This window comes from Olea europaea, unplaced genomic scaffold (genome assembly GCF_002742605.1).
Source record: "Olea europaea var. sylvestris unplaced genomic scaffold, O_europaea_v1 scaffold2118, whole genome shotgun sequence".
Lineage (NCBI taxonomy): Eukaryota > Viridiplantae > Streptophyta > Magnoliopsida > Lamiales > Oleaceae > Olea > Olea europaea.
In genome coordinates this window covers 41,696-61,681 of record NW_019239134.1, presented here as the reverse complement: position 1 = coordinate 61,681, position 19,986 = coordinate 41,696, and the positions used below count along the sequence as shown (strand labels likewise).

General features: G+C 36.2%; 1 pseudogene; it reads right to left on the bottom strand.

Moving 5' to 3' along the window:
* The window catches only part of LOC111380281, a 4,528-nt pseudogene extending 2,192 nt beyond the window's left edge, over positions 1–2,336 (bottom strand).
* Positions 2,337–19,986: the final 17,650 nt, after the last annotated feature.

The window sequence follows — 19,986 nt, the reverse complement described above, 5'->3', positions numbered from 1 at the left end:
AAACACGACCCCCCCCCCCCCCCCCCCCCCAAAACTGGTATAAGAAATTTTTTTAAATTGAAAATCCAAAAAATTCATACTGAACATATATTCTATGGAATCCATAACTTTTCTTTAGTTTTTAACCACACATTCTAAAAATAATTCACTTGGAAAAATCTCTCCCAAACAAATACTAAATTGTGGCCATTTATATTCCCTAGAGGCTACGTAGACACAATATTCATGCATCAAGATACTGACCAGTCTTCAAAGGACTGCATCATCCAATTCTTGTGGTTTATTGGTTGCACCTAAACCACAATAATTGGAGTACAGGTGTCAAAACAAAAAATAGTAAAAACCCTATCAACCAAAGGACAAATACAAATAATGTGTGACTATATCATCAGAACTTGATATCACAAGGGCAAGCACGTGAAGCTTACCAATGACAGAGACTAGATCAACAGAACTAGATGTCACTCCATCAAACTGAACTAGAAACTCTGACTTCAATCTTCTACTTGCTTAATTTTCATTAGTTGTCCTTGTTGACATGATACCATCTATCTGTTCCCACAATTAGAAAGATGTTAAGCATAGCAGTCAATAGTTGTCAAAACAATTTTACATTCTCAGAATGATCAAGGTGTAACTTCATTGGGTTGAGGAACAAAGAATAACTGCCGATACTAATTTTTAACTATTAATCGCAGCTTTACTACACAAGCCAGAAAAGAAAATTTGAGCAATACCAAAAGAAAAGAGAAGCGACGAGAAGAAGACAACAAGTTCCAAATACTGTATCAACATTAATCAGGTGACAAGGTGAATAATAAAATAACAGAACATAAAACTTGAAACGTAATAAATTGCAGAAAATAACATCCAGTATATTGTCACAAAAGAATTAGTATCTGACTTGAAAAAATCACAGGGAAATAATATAGGAACCAGGTTAGGAAGGCCAAGAGCAAAGACACCTCTGTCACAGGAATCAAAGATCTAATGAAAAGCTTCCTGTATATCATGCACACAAATCCATATAAAACGATCATGCTGTCAGAGTGATAAAATATATTCAGGGAACATACTTTGTCATTAAGTTCTCAATTTGAAGAAAAAGATTGTGAAATTATCTGTTTAAGTGCATTATCTGAGCGAAGGTATAATCAAACATATTGAGAAATGAATCTCACCACTAATTAGACTGATAAAGCAATTCAATTCGATATAAATTGCTGATCATTGGGCAGGCTAAAGAAGCAAGTAGAGCAACGATTTGATTTAGAGTTTTTAGCATTCCAGTTAAGTAAAATTATAAATAGTCCAGAATTCAATTCTATAACCATCAAATCTCTCTCTCTCTCTCTCTCTCTCTCTCTCTCTCTCTCTCTAGGTGGATGGGCTATAGCATACAATCTCAGGAAAATAATATAATACATCAAGGGAGAGAGATGGATAAGAAAGAAAAATGTCCCATAAAATAATAATAGATCAACTCCAAAGGCAGTGATAAAACCTCATCTATGAAAATAACAGAAGGCTGCCGGGAAATGGCAACCATGAAAAGAGTTCGAACAAGCTTTTTCACCCTCTCCCATCTGATGTTTTATGTAAATAATAAGAACTTCAGCAGTAAAGAGTTAACACAACACAGAGAGAGAGAGAGAGAGAGAGAGAGAGAGTTATATGGCTCTTACCCACTTCGATGTTAGGGAAGAAGAAGAAACGTTAAAGAAGGTTGCATCTGACTCTGCAGCAACTGCTTTGGCAAGAATTGTCTTACCAGCACCAGGTGGTCCAAAGAGAAGCAAACCTGTAAAACAAACACTACTCATTTCACTTCTAAACATTATTTCTAGTATATGTTACAAATTGGAATGCGAAGTTCTTTTGCTATATATTACCTTTAGCTGGCTTCCGAAGACCAGTAAAAAGGTCTCGTCTTTTAGTTGGTAGAATAACCATTTCTAACAAAGCTTGTTTTGCATTCTCAAGGCCAGCTGCAGAGAAATTTGATGTGTAAAATAACAAGTTAAAAGAAACCAGAATTATGGGAGGAAGATATGCCATAGCTTCTTACCAATGTTTTCCCATTTAACTGAAGGGCTCCGGTCCACTATAACAGAATTTATCATTTCAAACAATTTCGTGTCATAGCCACTACCAGATTCCTGCATGGGTTTTGAACTCATAGCAGTATTAGCTAGACTCCTTGATGCAGAACTCTCTCTACTCTGGCCAAAAGACTTTTGTACTGTATCTTTTCTAGCCGGAGAAGTTGTAGACGAGATTGACGCTTTAGGTGAGGTGCTCTGAAGAAAAAATATTAACAGGAATAAAGTTCTAAATTAAAAGAAAGGTTGATAATTCTATCCAACCTAGTCCTCCTATCCAATCTAGCGATTGCTTTGCTAAATTTAAAAAAGGAAAGAAAAGGCTTCATGTCATCCTAATTTATTAACTAGATTGCAATAAATCATTATAGTCAAAATTAAATCAGAGTTCGAATCTTTTTTTTTTTGATAGGTAATCAAATAATTTTATTACTTAAAAGAGAATACACGGGGGGTGTACAATCACTTTAAGCTATTAAGGAAAAACATGAAATTAGGCAACCCATCTACAGGATTTCTAGCCACAGCATTAAACCAAGAATACAAGGTAAAGTAAAATATTTCTCTTATCTGCTCTCTTGTCTTTGTTTGGTCTTCGAAGCAACGGTTGTTCCTTTCTCTCCACACGCACCAAACAATGCAACCCGGGATAAGGTGCCATACTAGTTTGCTATCTTTATCCCGAAGTTTTCTACGCCATGCCCGTATCACGTCCTCTATACGACGAGGCATCACCCAATCCATAGATTGTGAACTGATTATACTGTTCCGAATCCAACGTACACCATCACAATGAATGAACAAATGATCAATCGTCTCCCCATCCTTCTTGCACATATAACACCACTCGGTTGCATAAAAGCCTTTACGACGAAGATTATTTACCGTTGAGACCTGTCCCCTCACAACTGTCCACAATAGGAATGCCACCCGAGGAGGCAATTTACACTGCCAAACCAACTTCCATGGGAATGAATTATTCACACATCCCATGAGGGAACCAAAGTACGAGCAAACCGAAAAAATGCCATCCTGTGCTATCCTCCACCTGATGAAATCCCTCTCTCCAATTTGAATTTGGGCCTCATGTAAAATGGTCATAAATAGCGAATAATCTTCCAATTCCCAATCCTGAAGATCCCTCCCAAAAGTTATATTCCAACTATAACTCCCATTATGAATGTCTAAGGAATCACTCACCATGGCAGTGGACACTGAGGCAATACGATACAAAGAAGGGAATCTCTCCTTCAACGGTTAATCTCCGCACCAACAATCATCCCAAAATTTAATCTCATTACCATTTCCAACCACAAACTTCAGTTTGTCCAAAAATGCACTCCATCCCCGTCGGATATACCTCCACAAGCTTACCCCATAAGAACCACGATCCTCAAATGTACACCATCCCCCATCGGTCACACCATACTTCGCCCCAATTATTTCTCTCCAGAAACTGTCCCTCTCCACTCCAAATCGCCACAACCACTTGCCTAATAAGGCTTTATTGAACAACACAAGACTCCTCACCCCAAGACCTCCCATCCTCATCGGCAAACAAACAACTCCCCAATTGACCAAATGGAGTCTCCTCCCCTCTCCCAACCCTGCCCACAGAAATTCTCTTTGAAGCCTCTCTAGTCTCTTTGCCACTGCTATCGGAATGGGGAACAATGACAAAAAGTAAGTAGGGAGATTGGAGAGAGTGGATTTAATGAGAGTAAGTCTACCACCCTTAGAAAGGAACATACGCTTCCAACTTGCTAACCTTCTCTCCATCCTTTCCACAATACCATTCCAGATATGGGTACTTTTAAATCGTGCCCCTAATGGGAGTCCTAGATATGACATCGGCAACTGCGCAACCTTATAACCCAATATATCAGCCAGTTCCTCGACATTATTAACCTCCCCAACTGGAATAGTCTCAGACTTTCTCAAATTAATTTTCAAACCAGACATCGCTTCAAAACATAAGAGCAGACGGCGCAAGTTCCTGAATTGTTCTACATCTGCATCACATAAGATCAGCGTGTCATCTGCAAATAACAGATGAGACACCTGCAATTGATCAACCATAAAACCCCTTATCAAACCCGCTCTCACTGCTCTTTCAATCATCCTACTGAGAGCCTCCATCACAATGACAAATAACAATGGGGATAATGGATCCCCTGTTGTTGCTGAAAATGACACTGATATGCATAGGCGTGCGGCTTGGGATGCATGGAAAAGTGCTGATTTTTTGTGTCGCAACTATGTCTTGGATACAGAATTCTCTGTATCACGTGTATGTGGTAAAGAAATCTGCTAAGGAGCTTTGGGAGTCCTTAGAAAAGAAGTACAAGACCGATGATGCTGGGTCTAAGAAATTCTTAGCCAATCGGTGCATGGACTTCGAAATGGTTGATTCACGTTCAGTGGTGAGCCAAGTGCAAGAGTTCCAAGTGCTCTTGCAAGAATTGCATGCTGAGGGTCTGATCATGTCAGAATCTCTACAGGTGGCTACTGCTATTCACAAGCTACCTCCTCAGTGGAAGGCTTTCAAAAGCTATTTGCAGCATAAGAGGAAAGAGATGTCTTTCGAGGATTTAATTATCAAGCTGCGCATTGAGGAGGATAACAAACGGGCTGAACGTAAGTTAGGGAATTCTTACTCTGAGAAGGCCAATGTCCTAGAGCACGGCCAGAGTTCTGGTACCAAGAAAGGTTATTCTTTTAAAGCCAAACAGGGAAATGAAAATTGGAAAGATAAAAAGCAGACCAAGAAAGGGTCTCAGATGAAGCCTACCGGTGGAGTAGGAAAGAAACCCAAGTTCCAGTTCAACGGGAAATGCTTCAATTGTGACAAAATTGGGCATCGATCGGCAGACTGCCATCAGCCTCGGAGGGATAACAAGCAGTGTCCTCAGGCTAATATGGTTGGAAATGAGAGAGATCATCTCTCAGATGACATGTCTGACCTAAACCTCACGGCGGTGATTAGTGAGGTCAATCTGGTAGGGTCTAATACTAAGGAGTTGTGGCTAGACACTGGGGCCACTTGCTATGTCTGCTCCAACAGGAGCATGTTCACTACTTTTGCACCAGTTACAAATGGTGAAAAGTTGTTCATGGGAAATTCTGCAACTTCTGAAGTGCTTGGCAAAGGCAAGGTAATCCTGAAGATGACCTCTGGCAGAGAGCTTACTCTGACTAATGTGTTGTACGTGCCAGAGATTCGCAAGAATCTGATCTCTGGGTCTCTTCTGAGCAAGAATGGTTTCCGCATGGTCATTGAAGCGGATAAGCTGGTGATTACCAAAATAGGAGTTTATGTTGGGAAAGGCTATATGACTGATGGCCTGTTTAAATTGAATGTAATTGCTGTAACCCCAACTGTTATGAATAATGAGAAAACTCCTTCTGTTTACTTGCTTGAGTCTCCTAATCTGTGGCACGGTAGATTAGGTCACGTAAATTACAATGCATTACGTAGACTAAGCAAACTAAACTACTTGCCTAGGTTTCAAATTGATTCAAATCATAAATGTGAAACCTGCGTTGAGGCTAAGCTTACTAGGTCTTCGTTTCATAGTATTGAAAGAAGTACCGAGCCATTGGGACTAGTCCACAGTGATGTGTGTGACTTGAAATTTGTCCAAACAAGAGGCGGCAATAAGTACTTTATTACTTTTGTCGACGATAGCACGAGATATTGTTATGTGTACTTGCTTAAAAGCAAAAACGAAGCTATCGATAAATTCATTCTTTATAAGAATGAAGTTGAAAATCAACTTAGTAAGAAAATAAAGGTGCTACGGAGTGATCGTGGTGGTGAATATGAATCACCATTTGGTGAATTTTGTGCTAAACATGGAATAATTCACCAAACTACTGCACCTTATTCACCTCAGCAGAACGGAATTGCTGAGTGTAAGAATCGAACGTTAAAAGAAATGATGAATGCTATGTTGATTAGTTCTGGATTACCACAGAACATGTGGGGAGAAGCTATTCTTTCTGCGAATTACATTTTGAATAAAGTGTTAAGAAAGAATATGGATAAGACTCCATATCAACTTTGGACAAGTCGGACACCTTCATATAAATACTTACGAATGTGGGGGTGTCTTGCTAAAGTTGTGGTGCCTCCTCCTAAGAAGGTCAAGATTGGACCTAAGACAGTTGATTGTGTGTTCATATTTCAAATGGGAAGTTACTGATGTTTTCATACGCATTGAACATGCATTCAAAATGATGAAACTGGCAGCATTCAACATGCATTCAAACTGATGAAACTGATGTAGTGAACATTCAAAACGTAACTAACTTTTCATTCATCATTCAAAATATTCATTCAAAATATTCTAACAGTCCCCCACATGAATGAAAAATTTTGAAAATAGAGACTCAAGAGAGAAAGAGAGAGTAAAACGAATCAATCCTGCATAGGATAGGTAGCATTTAGCTTTGAACCTTCCCTCGTGAAAATCTATCGAGTATTACCAGCAAACCAGTGGATCTGATACCTTGAACTGTTTCGCCATTTGTGTAAATCAAGACAATAGACCTCACACAGGACCATTCTAGACACAACATAGTTCTCAATGTTGTGTTCGTTTTGGCCATGAACACGTCGCCTGGTTCTGCAAGTGTTTGTTCAAGGATGTAGCCTTCCCAACCGTTATAGAAGCGGCCCTACTTCACACTCACATAGGTGACCTCTTAACTCAGTCTTTCACAACAACGTTAATGGTCATTAAAAGCATAGCTTAACCTGCATCTTCCAATCACTGTGAGCACCATGGGAATGAGCAGAAGGAGAACCTTCTCAGTGATTCACACAGATATACATGATTTAGTTGTCCCTTTGAACCTAGATCCTGGGATCACCATTCAGCTAGGTTGGGTTTCCACCATTATATCTTTCAACGTCATAGGCTGCAAGCCCATTCCCCTCGATGCTTTTTCAACTAGCTCTCGAGTTATCCCTTTTGTTAGTGGATCCGCAATATTATCCTTTGACTTCACGTAGTCCAGAGTGATAATACCTTGTGAGAGTAGTTGTCGAATGGTATTATGTCGTCTTCGAATATGTCGAGACTTACCATTATATATATTGCTCTGTGCCCTACCAATTGCTGATTGATTATCGTAATAAACACAAATTGCAGGCACAAGCTTTGACCATCTTGGAATATCCTCAACAAACTGGCGAAGCCACTCTGCTTCTTCAGTTGCTTTGTCCAAAGCGATGAACTCTGATTTCATTGTAGATCTTGCGATGCAAGTTTGTTTGGACGATTTCCAAGAGACAGCTGCACTACCAAGGAGTGAAGACATATCCACTAGTAGACTTGGAATCTGACATATCTGATATCCAATTTGTATCAACATACCCTTCAATTACTGCAGGGTATCTAGAATAGTGCAGTCCAAAATCACAAGTGTACCTTAAATAATGTAACACCCTGAAAATGGCTTTCCAGTGGATAGCACCTGGGTTACTCGTGTAGCGACTCAATCTGCTAACTGAGTATGCTATATCCGGTCTCGTACAAGTCATTAAATACATTAAACTCCCAATTATCCGAGAATATTCTAACTGTGACACACCATCACCAGTGTTCTTGGATAAGTGGAGACTCAAATCCACTGGGGTCCTGGCCACAGTAGTATCTGACTTGTTGAACTTGTCTAGTATCTTATCAATGTAATGAGATTGAGATAACACATTTGGTGTTCGAGTAATTTTTACTCCCAAAATGACATCTGCGAGACCCATATCTTTCATGTCAAACTTTGAGTTTAACATATTCTTAGTGGCTTTGATAATCTTGTCAGAGCTACCGACAATGAGCATGTCGTCGACGTATAGACATAATATGACATATCCATCATTAGTGAATAATTAAATCGTTAATTTGTGATGAAATTATATAAATATGTGACTTAAATTAATTCGTGACTAAAATTAATAAATAATACATGATCTAAAAATTGTATTTGTGACTTATAATTTATTGAGTTGTGACCGAAAAATTAATCTGTGACCTATAAAATTTTTTATTCATGATCGAAAAATAATATGTGACCTATAAAATTTTTGTTTGTGACTTATAATTTATTGAGTTGTGACCGAAAAATTAATCTGTGACCTATAAAATTTTTGATTCGTGATCGAAAAATAATATGTGACTTATAAAAATTTTAATTTGTGACCGAAAAATAAGTTGTGACCAATAATATGATAAGTCGTGACTAAAAATTAATCCGTGACTAATTATTTTTGGATTTGTGACCAATAAACAAACTGTGACTTACAAAATTTTTGAAATGTGATCGTAAAAAAATTTGTGACATAAAATTTTTGATTTGTGATCAAAAAATAATAAGTAACTAATTATATTGTTAGTTTGTGATCAAATTGTATAGATCTGTGACCTAAATATATTTAATTAATAAAATAATTAATTAACTAATTAAATTATAAATAATTTTTAATAAAAATCTGATTTTAGAAATTTGAAACTTGTTTTCTTGTTTTGGAAATGTGCCATAATTAATTTCTTAGTTATGAAATTTTCCCTTTTTTTTTTTGGTTCTATGATGCATGAAGGGATAGAGCTTAACAATTATATATAAAATAATTATTTCAATTTTATCTTCTTAGATGAAATTGTACTTCCCCAATCTCATTACGTTGATAGTGTACTTAAAAATTTTAACGTATATGAAGAAAGTCTAGTAAGAACCCCTATTGATTTACGTCCACGCTTAGTCAAAAATAGATTCTATTGATTTAAGTCCACACTTAGTCAAAAATAAGGATGAGCTCATGTTTTAACTAAAGTATGTATATGTTATAGGACCTCGCTAAAATACTACATGTTGCAAGTGCATGGGTGTTCAAGTAATAAAGTGAGAATTTGAGTTCGAGTTGTCGATCTCTCGAGAAATGTATATTTTAGATTACATGACTTTAATTAATTTAATTTTAATAATAAAAATAAGCGCACACAATTAAATATATGATTTTGAAATAAGAAAATTAACTAAAAACCTACGAAATAATAAAATCTAAAAATCTTGGAAATTTCAGAAGCAAACGTGGTTGGAATTCATAGTTTCATTTATATGTCGCCTAATTAATTTCTCCATGAGCCAATTAACGAATTACTCATCTTCTACGTTACACCCGATTTTCCAGTTTTAGTTAATTACCTCTCTCAAACGAAATTGACCTTAATCTCTATGTCGATTAAAACCAAATAATCTCATTAAATTTTTGTGAAAATAACTTAATGGGTCACTTAGGGATAGAGGTATATCTCTATCCCCTACACAAATCTAGGTTTCTACTACTTGATCTAAAATGCACAATATTCTCTCAAACAATGTACAAATCACTAGACATAATCATTTATTTGCCACATAAATAAAAATGCAACAAATACAATAATAGAAACACATAGAAATAAATAACTTAACGTTAAAGAGCAAATATCAAAATTAATTAAAAGTTAGGTTAAATTAACACCATAAATCGTAACACAATAAATTAACTCATATTATTTATGATAACAATACATTGCAAATATGGCAAAATAATTAAGAAAATACAAAGTTATAGATATAACCCAATTTGAAACTTGACTTTGATTTTTCCAAATATTTCTGCAAATCATTAAATGTTTTCTCTTTGTGCTCTATGATTTGCTCTTAAAAGTACCAAGGAAAAGAAGAGAAAAAGGAAGAAGAAAGAGTAGAGAAAAGAAAGTGAAAGAAAGCCAAAAGGAAGAGGCAGAATACGGGCTGAAGAAGCTCCCCAATAAGTCCCATCTGCCCCCTTTTTCCAATGGCGGCCTTAACTACAGGCGAGGTAGGTGATCGCCTAAGACCTTACTTTGATGAGGGTCCCAAATTATGTAAGGTTAATTGGTTGAAGAAAAATGAAAATTATATTTATGAAACTAGAATTATTAAGAAGCAAACACAAGAAACTAATAAAAATTAAAAATACAAAAATCTTTAGAAAAAACATATAAATGGTGTAAAACTTATTACTTACATTAATTTATCATATAAATATATCACAAACATTACTCTCTCTCTCTCTCTCTGATGTGAACCCGTGTAGGCAAACGCTACGGAACCCACGAATAAGATTGAAATCTTCCCAAGAAAGCCAAAACAAGGTTTTGGATTAAATTCAATAGATCTGGAAACAAGCAACCCAAATCGCCGATGATGTTCAGACCTCTTGATTAGAAAAAATAAAGAATCTCACCCGGTTGATTTGAACACCACAAGATTAAAACTTGATAAGTTCTTGAATTGTTCAATTATAGAACGAGAGTTGAAAACAATATAGCCTCTCAAATTACGAATAATGTCAAAAGGTTCTTATAATTGAAAATAAAATAGTATTTATACTAGGTCTAAAAAATTAGGTGAAAACGTGCCTAATATTTCAAATATGGTAAGAAATCTACTAAGTATCAAATTCTATCAAAAATAGGAAATTCGCGAAACAATAAAAATACGCGTCCAATTTTAACCATGCGGTCGCATGGTGTAAAATCATGCGGCCGCATGGAACGTTCGAAAATCTCGAATAATTCCCTGCCTCACTCCGTGTGACCGCAGGACGATTTTAACCATGTGGTCGCATGGTTATTCTCTCTAGCTCCATCTTCGGCTGCTTGTATCGTGTTGATCCAATTGGTTTCGGCATTCGACCTAAACACGAAACTTGTCCCATTTTAAGTCCTGAACTTGATTTCATCGATGGTTGTCTTGACGAGTAACCCATCGCCTCTTTCACTCGCTTTGTCCTCGCTCGTGTCATAGGTCCACCTTCGACTTTCAACGGATCTTTCCTCGGGTTAGACGTTGGACTTGATTTGGTTGCTTGCGGCTCCTGGATCACATCATCCCCTCCCTCTTCGAAAGGATTCGTCCTCGAATCTGAACCTGCATCAAAGAGAGAAAGATCAGATACATTAAAAGTTGCCGAAACGTTATACTCACATGGAAGATCCAATTTGTATTCGTTGTCATTGATCTTCTCAACTACTTGGAATGGTCCATCTCCCCGTGGTAACAACTTTAATTTTCTTTGCTTTGGGAACCGCTCTTTTCTAAAGTGCACCCAAACCTAGTCTCCTGATTCGAATGTGACAATTTTCCTGCCCTTATTTGCTTGCTCTGCGTAGTGCTTGCTTTTCTTCTCAATTTGCTCCCGCACCTTTTCATGGAGTGACTTCACCAACTCGGCCTTCCTTTTTCCATCCAAGCTACCTCGTTCATTAACAGGCAAATGTAATAAATCCATAGGTGTTATAGGATTAAAACCGTAAACAATTTCAAAAAGGAGAAAATGACATAGTGGAGTGTGTAGCCCTATTATATGCAAATTCGATGAAAGGTAAGCACTCTTCCTAATTCTTCAAATTCTTATTAACTACAGTGTGCAAAAGTTGTGTCATAGTCCTATTCACTACTTCGATTTGGCCATCTGTTTGTGGATGACAAGTTGTAGAAAATAGTAGTTTCGTGCCTAACTTACTCCACAAGACTCTCCAAAAGTGACTAAGGAACTTAACATCCCTATCTGACACTATGCTTTTAGGTACCCCATGCAAGCGCACAATTTCTTTAAAGAACAAATCTGAAATGTTAGTAGCGTCATCAGTTTTGTGACATGGAATGAAATATTCCATTTTACTAAACCTATCCACCACTACAAAAATTGAATCTCGCCCCCTTTTTAGTCCTAGGCAAACCTAACACAAAGTCCATTGAAATATCTACCCAAGGTTCACTAGGTACTGGCGAAGGTGTATACAGTCCATTAGTAAGACCCTAGATTTGGCCTGTTTACATTTTATGCATCGACTACAAACTCTTTCTACATAAATTTTCATTTTAGACCAATAGAAATGTTCGGTCAATATCTCTAAAGTCTTTGCTACCCCAAAGTGACTCATAAGTCCCCCACTATGTGCTTCCCTAACCAGTAGTTCATGCATAGAGCAATTAGGAACGTATAATTTACTCTCCCGAAACAAGTATCCCTCATGCTTAAAGAACTTATCTATAGCCCCCTTGTGACATGAATTGTAAATGTCGAAAAAATCAGAATCAGTAACATACATGTCCTTAATATACTCAAAACCAAGCAATTTTACACTTAAAGTAGTTAGAAGCACATACCTGCGCGACAATGCATCTGCTACTACATTTTTCTTACCTTGTTTGTAACGGATAACATATGGAAAAGTTTCGATGAATTCCACCCAACGTGCATGTCGTTTGTTTAACTTACCTTGACCCCGCAAATGTTTCGGTGACTCATGATCTGAATGAATTACAAATCCTTCGGCTATAGGTAATGCTACCATGTTTCCAAAGCTCGAACAAGTGAATAAAGTTCCTTGTCGTATGTAGGATAATTGAGAGCCGCACCACTTGGCTTTTCACTAAAGTATGCTATAGGTCTCTTATCCTGCATTAAGACTGCTCCTATACCTATTCCTAATGCATCACACTCAATCTTGAAAGTTTTGTCAAAGTTAGGAATTGCTAAAATCGGCGCTTTACACAAACAATCTTTGATAGTGTTGAATGGATGTTCTTTCTCTAACCCCCAATGAAATCCTACATTTTTCTTGACAATTTCAGTTAAGGGTGTGGTGATTGTGCTAAAATCTCTAAAAAAAGCCTATAAAAACTAGCCAATCCATGAAAATTTCGAACCTCGATTTTGCTTTTAGGTGTTGGCCAATCCTTAATAGCTTTTATTTTCTCTTCATCTACCTCTACACCGTTAGCATTAACCACAAAGCCTAAGAATACAACCCTATCCAAGCAAAATGTACAATTTTTAAAATTGGCATAAAGTTATTCTTTTCTTAAAACCACAAGCACACATTTTAGATGTTCCACTTGCTATAGATTAAAATGTCGTCAAAATAAACTACAACAAATTTTCCAATTAAAGCACGCAAAACATGATTCATTAATCGCATAAAAGTGCTTGGTGCATTTGTGAGTCCAAACAGCATGACTAACCATTCATACAACCCATATTTAGTTTTAAAAGTCATTTTCCATTCATCACCCTCCCTCATGTGAATTTGATGATATCCACTTTTAAGGTCAATTTTACTAAACAAACATGCATCATGTAGCTCATCTAACATATCATCTAGCCTAGAAATTGGGTGACGATACTTTACCATGATGTTGTTGATGGCTCTACAATCCACTCACATTCTCCAAGACTCATCTTTCTTTGGCACCAGCAACACAGGTACTCCACATGGACTCATGCTTTCCCTTACATATCCCTTGCTCATCAATTCCTCAACTTGCCTCTGAAACTCCTTTGTCTCCTCTAGATTACTCCGATAAGTCGATCAGTTCGAAATGACAGCGCCAGGTATGAAATCAATCTGATGCTCAATTCCTCTAATGGGTGGTAACCCACTAGGCACGTCCTCCGGAAATACATCGTCAAATTCCTGCAACAAAGAAATAGCCAACCTCGGGAGGGATGTGTTATGCTCCTCAAAGTTGAGGAGTGACTCCTTGTAAATCAACAATATCATTTGTTGTCTCTCAACTATTGCCTTTTTCAACTCACTCCCTCTCACAAAGAAATTTTGTTTTGGCTTTTCTCTCCTCTTAGAAGACTCTCTTTCTTTTCTCTCATGTGGCCCCACTCTTTTTTCATCTCTATTGGCCACCTCACTCTTTTCTCTCTATTTCTCTAACTTTTTCACTCTCTCTCCTTCTTCATTTTTCAGTTGAACTTGGTCCTCATATACTTGTGCCGGTGTTAATGGCGCAAGAGAGATAGACCCCCCATCTTTTATAAAGCTGTACTTATTTTTGTATCCATCATGCATTGCTTTCCTATCGTACTGCCATGATCTTCCTAATAAAATATGCCCCGCATACATAGGTACAACGTCACACATTACCTCATCCTGATATCTACCAATGGAAAAATTAATCAACACCCTTTTTGTCACCTTGACCTCCCCACATTCATTTAGCCATTGTAACTTATAAAGTCTAGGATGTTTTATTAGTGTTAAGCCCAACTTTTCAACAATGTTAGTGCTAGCTACATTAGTACAACTACTGCCATCAATTATTACACTACATACCTTACCATTAACGTGACACCGCGTGTGGAATATGTTTTTTCACTGCTGTTCCAAGTTGTCCGCCTTGATTTGAGCACAAAGAGCTCGCCTCGTGACCAACAACTTACTGTTAACTGCATACTCAGTTGTATCCTCCTCATCATCATCTTCCAATCCTAGCATGTCTGCGTATTCACTTTCACTTTCAGTTTTCACTTCCCCGCTGTCTCGTAGAATCATTATCTTCTTGTTTGGGCATTGAGAAGCAATGTGCCCTACTCCCAAGCATCGAAAACATTTGATGTCCCTATTTCGTGATGGCTGTGACTCCCCCTTTGGTATAGGCTTGCTAGCACCCTCTTCCTTGCCTCTTGGTACCTCAGCTCTTCCTCTTACAGTAGCCTCATCTCTTTTGTTATTTTCCCACTTTGATTTCCAAGACGGATTAGAACCCGAAGATGCAGATGGGTGCCTTGCTGTTCTTTTTCGCTTCAACTGCCTTTTTACCTTCATCGCCACATGTAACATGTCTTCAATTTCCACATAGTGCTGCAATTCCACTATATTTGCGATGTCTCTGTTCAATCCACGTAGAAACCGAGCCATGATAGCTTCCCTATCCTTCTCCACATTTGCCCTGATCATTAGTATCTCCATCTCCTTATGGTAATCTTCCACACTCCTAGAGCCTTAATATAAATTTTGCAATCTTTGATGAAGCTCCCGGTAGTAGTGAGTAGGTACAAATATCTTCCACATGATAGTTTTCAATTCCTCCCATGTATTGATAAGTCGCTCCCCACTTTTCCGCCTCAAAATCACCACCTGATCCCACCAAGTGATTGCATAATCCGTGAATTCAAGAACTGCAATTTTCACCTTCTTCTCCTCCGAGTAATTGTGGCAATCGAAGATTAACTCAATTTTCTTTTCCCAGTCCAAGTAGGCCTCCGGATCACTCATACCTTTGAAAGAAGGAATGGTCATTTTAATGTTACTCAAGTTTCCATCCACCTCATCTCCACCGAGATTCCCACCTCTTCTTTCTGGTCTAACTCCTCTATTTCTACCCCTTCCAATATCCATATCCACTGTTGCATCGTCATCCAATCCACTATCAACCTCAAATTCACTAAGTTCCTCCATCCTAGATTTCTGCCTCCCTGTCTCCGTGCATTAAGACCACATCTTCGGGTATTGGCAGGCAATGGATTTTGCCTCTCTCCCCGTGCATCCTGTCTATCCATTCGATCTCTCATAATCGCTCAATCCTTCGCACCGAGTCCTCTAGCATGGAAACCCGATCATCAACCATTCCTGAATTTGATCATTTCCTGTCAGACATCCTAAATCTAAATTATTTTCTGCCTCACAAGTTTTTACTCGAAATTTCACTCAATACGGCTTTTTCCCTCTACTGCTCTCACCACTCTGCATTTTTCCACTCGTTGCTTTCACCAAGTCTCCAAAAGAACAATTTCGAAACTCAATAAAAAAAATTTAATCACGTGGAATTCAAACTGGTATGAGTGAGACTACAAAATCAAGGAATTTAGTTCTGATTGGCAATTCGGACTAAAAAATTAAAAATTGACTCAAAAACACGAAATAAGAAAAGAATTACTGACTGACTTTTAAATTAGACACAAAATAATAAATGGAACTAAAGAGAGTCGGTAAATTTTCCCCAAGCTCAATAATAATAATAATAATAATAATAATAATAATAATAATAATAATAATAATTTTAATTTTAATTTTTTTTGCGTACGGATGAATAGTAACCTACAAATGAACAGTAAACTTTTTTTTTAACTCTTGGGATTGAAGAATCAAAGCAAGACTGACGCAACAAACGGAAGTTGATTTTGATACAAATTGAATTCAAAAACAACTTTTGAATTTTTTTTGGAATTTTTTTTATTAAAGACTCAAAAATAACAACTAACTCGAAGAACAATAAGAAAAAGGAATAACTGACTCAACACGAATTAAAAGGGATATAACCTTGGATTGGAGCCAAACTCTGATACCAACTGATGTGAAACCGCGTAGGCAAACGCTACGGAACCCACGAATAAGATTGAAATCTTCCCAAGAAAGCCAAAATAAGGTTTTGGGTTAAATTCAATAGATCTGGAACCAAGCAACTCGAATCGTCGACGATGTGCGGACCTCTTGATTACACAAAAATACGGAATCTCACTCGGTTGATTTGAACGTCACAAGATTAAATCTTGATAAGTTCTTGAATTGTTCAATTGTAGAACAAGAGTTGAAAGCAATATAGCCTCTCAAATTACGAATAATGTCAAAAGGTTTTTACAATTCAAAATAAAATAGTATTTATACTAGGTCTAAAAAATTAGGTAAAAACGTGTCTAATATTTTAAATATGGTAAGAAATCTACTATGTATCAAATTCTATCAAAAATAGGACATTCGTGAAAAAATAAAAAAACGCGTCAAATTTTAACCATACGGTCGCATGGTGTAAAATCATGCGGCCGCATGGAACATTCGAAAATTCCGAATAATTCTCTGTCTCACTCTGTGCGACCACAGGACGATTTTAACCATGTGGTCGCATGGTTCTTCTCTCCAGTTCCATCTTCGGTTGCTTGTATCGTGTTGATCCAATTGGTTTTGGCCTTGGACCCGAACACGAAACTTGTCCCATTTTGAGTCCCAAACAAGATTTCATTGATGGTTGTCTTGAAGAGTAATCCCATCGCCTCTTTCACTCGCTTTGTCCTCGCTCGTGTCATAGGTCCACCTTCGACTTTCAACGGATCTTTCCTTGGGCTTGACGTTGGATTTGATTTGGTTGCTTGCGGCTCCTGAATCACATCACTCTCTCTATAAGTAATTTGTCTGTTTATCTTCCAAACATTCATTTTCTTTTCTTAACCAATCAAAAATGTCTATTTATCTCTTCAAATTTCACGTCCAACAGTAATCCACCATAATTTATTTTTCATAATTTTTTTTTCAACCCTACAAAAAATAAATTATCTCACTTTGAATTAAAAATTTGAAGATTCTATTTAACATATTGATCTAGTATCACCGCGATTACAGCTTTTAAGTTTTTCAATTTCTTTTTATCTTCAAAACATATACTACATAGTTTATAAAGTATTATTATTAATGTTTTGTTCTAATCTCATGATAATAGCCATTTTACATGCTTGTTAAAAGTACTTTGAAATAATTCTTTGTCCACACTCATACTTCTTATTTGTAAGTTAATTTAGTATAAATTAATATAAAATTAGAAGCTCATTTATATTTTATCGTCATTTTCATTATATTGTTATACTATCTCCCACAATCAATATTCTCCAATTTTGTACATAAATAACTCAAATGCATAGTCACTTCTTTTAAATAGTTGCAGTGACAAAAATGATAAAAGAAACAATGGCATGATAATCCTATATGTCAAATTTCACTTATAATTTGTATAGCATGTTGAGTTTTGACATTTTGTTATTTTCCTCTTCAGATTTTGGTGCTTAGCTGTTATATTAGATTCTTCATAATTATATTAAAACTCTTTATAAGAAGACTTAAGTAAGAATGTAGTGATTTTTCTTCAATAGGCCCCGAATGTAAAGTTGGCATAAGGCCCTGACAATATTAGGGTCGGCCCTGCCATTTTCTGAAAGTATTAAGCCCTAGAGAAATTACAGCCTTGGTCCCTAAAATTTTGGAATTTTAGCAAAATAGTCCTCAAGCCGAGGTGCAGCTCCGCGGCGCTGCAGCGCTACAGGTATTTTAAGCCTTTTCCAATTTGGTCCTTGGATTTTGACTTTCATTTCAATTTTGCCCTCCAAAAATTGCAACCCCAAGTCCTTGAACTTTTTGCCCTTATGCATTTTGGTCCCAACTTCACAAAATTGCACTCTTTTAGTCCTTTTTCCACATTTTGCTTTGTTCTCTTTCCTTAGGTGTTTTCTAGCCTATAAAAGCGAATATTATATAATTGTGAGTAGAATTTAATCAATAAATAACATAATTAGATATTAAATAAGTGTGTAAAAACACACTTATCAAATACTCCCAAACTTAAGTTATTGCTCGTCCCGAACAAGATTATCTACAACATAATCAAATCATTGTGATACGATTAGCACATTAGATAGCTTGCCAAAAATATCAATGAGTGTAAACTTGTATAATCAATTTACAAATATACCCCAAATAACGCTAACAAAAATAAATTAAGCTTATCCAATGTTCGATCGGTGTATGTGTGCAAAGTCACTTTCAATCATTATCTAAATTTGGAAAAAATTGTCAAGACGAAAAAAACCTACAAATTGGCACTAACTCAACCCTTTGTGGTCAAATATTTCATTTTCCGCCCGTGAGATTCACACTCCTCAAATAGTTATTCTTTTATTTGCTAATGTGTAAATCTAAGGTTGCTCTCAATTACTCATTTCTTTTTTCGCTCTAGTTTGGTCGGGTTTAACCGACAATTTCAACATCTAGTCATGTAATGATTCTCCACTAATGAGTGCTTCCACATTCAAGTTTATACTAAATAATTCAAACCCACTAGTTATCTAAACCCAAATATCGAATTACTCATTTTCTACGTTAGACCCGATTTTCCAATTTTAGTTAATTACCTCTCCCGAACGAAATTAACTTTAACCGATTGGTTTAATCTATTACATCTCTATGTCGATTAAAACCAAACAACTGCATTAAATTTTTGTGAAAATAACTTAATGGGTTACCTAGGGATAGGAGTACATCTCTATCCCCTACACAAATCTAGAGTTTCTACTATCTGGTCTAAAATGCACAATATTCTCTCGAGCGATGTACAAATCACTAAATATAATCATTCATTGACCACATAAATGAAAATGCAATAAATACAATAGTATAAATACATGGAAATAAATAACTTAACGTTAAAGATCAAATATCAAAATTAATTAAAAGTTAGGTTAAATTAACACCATAAATCCCAATACAATAAATTAGCCCATATTATATATATGATAACAAAGGAGAATATTCATCCAATACATTGTAAATATGACAAAATAATTAAAAAAATATAAAGTTATAGATATAACCCAATTTGAAGCTTGACTTTGATTTTTCCAAATACTTCTTCAAATCTATTATGACGGAACCATATTCCACAGAAATATAAAAGGGTTGAAAACAATTTAAGATAAAGATTGTTGAATCTAAAGTTAGAGATTCAAAATTTTCAACTAGGTGGAATTAATCATTAGTCCCGTATTCCACTGTAACACCTGTGTGATTAATTGTATTGGTATGGAACATGTAGCAATCTAGAAAAGATCATTATCCCAAGTTAAAAGAACCAATTTTTTTTTCCCAGTTCTCAGGGACTATTATGAACATTCGTAATTAATTTGAAATATGGCACAAAAGAGATAGTATAAAGTGCCTAATTGGTAAAATTTTATCATTTTTCTTAATATTAATAGATCAAACTTCAATTTTAACTATATATATTTCATGGAACTTATAGTACAATTTCAAGATTAAATGGAGAAAACTGATTATAATTAGGCATATTAAATAAAAGCAGATTAGCAAACAAACAAAACAAAACATTCTCAGTAAAAAAAGAGGACTATAATTGTGACAAAAAAATAAGGAAAGTCAAACTAAGAAGTAATTTTTACCAACTTTTAGTCACATATCACATCAACTTTTATCATATTTACCAATTTTTTTTTTTGGGA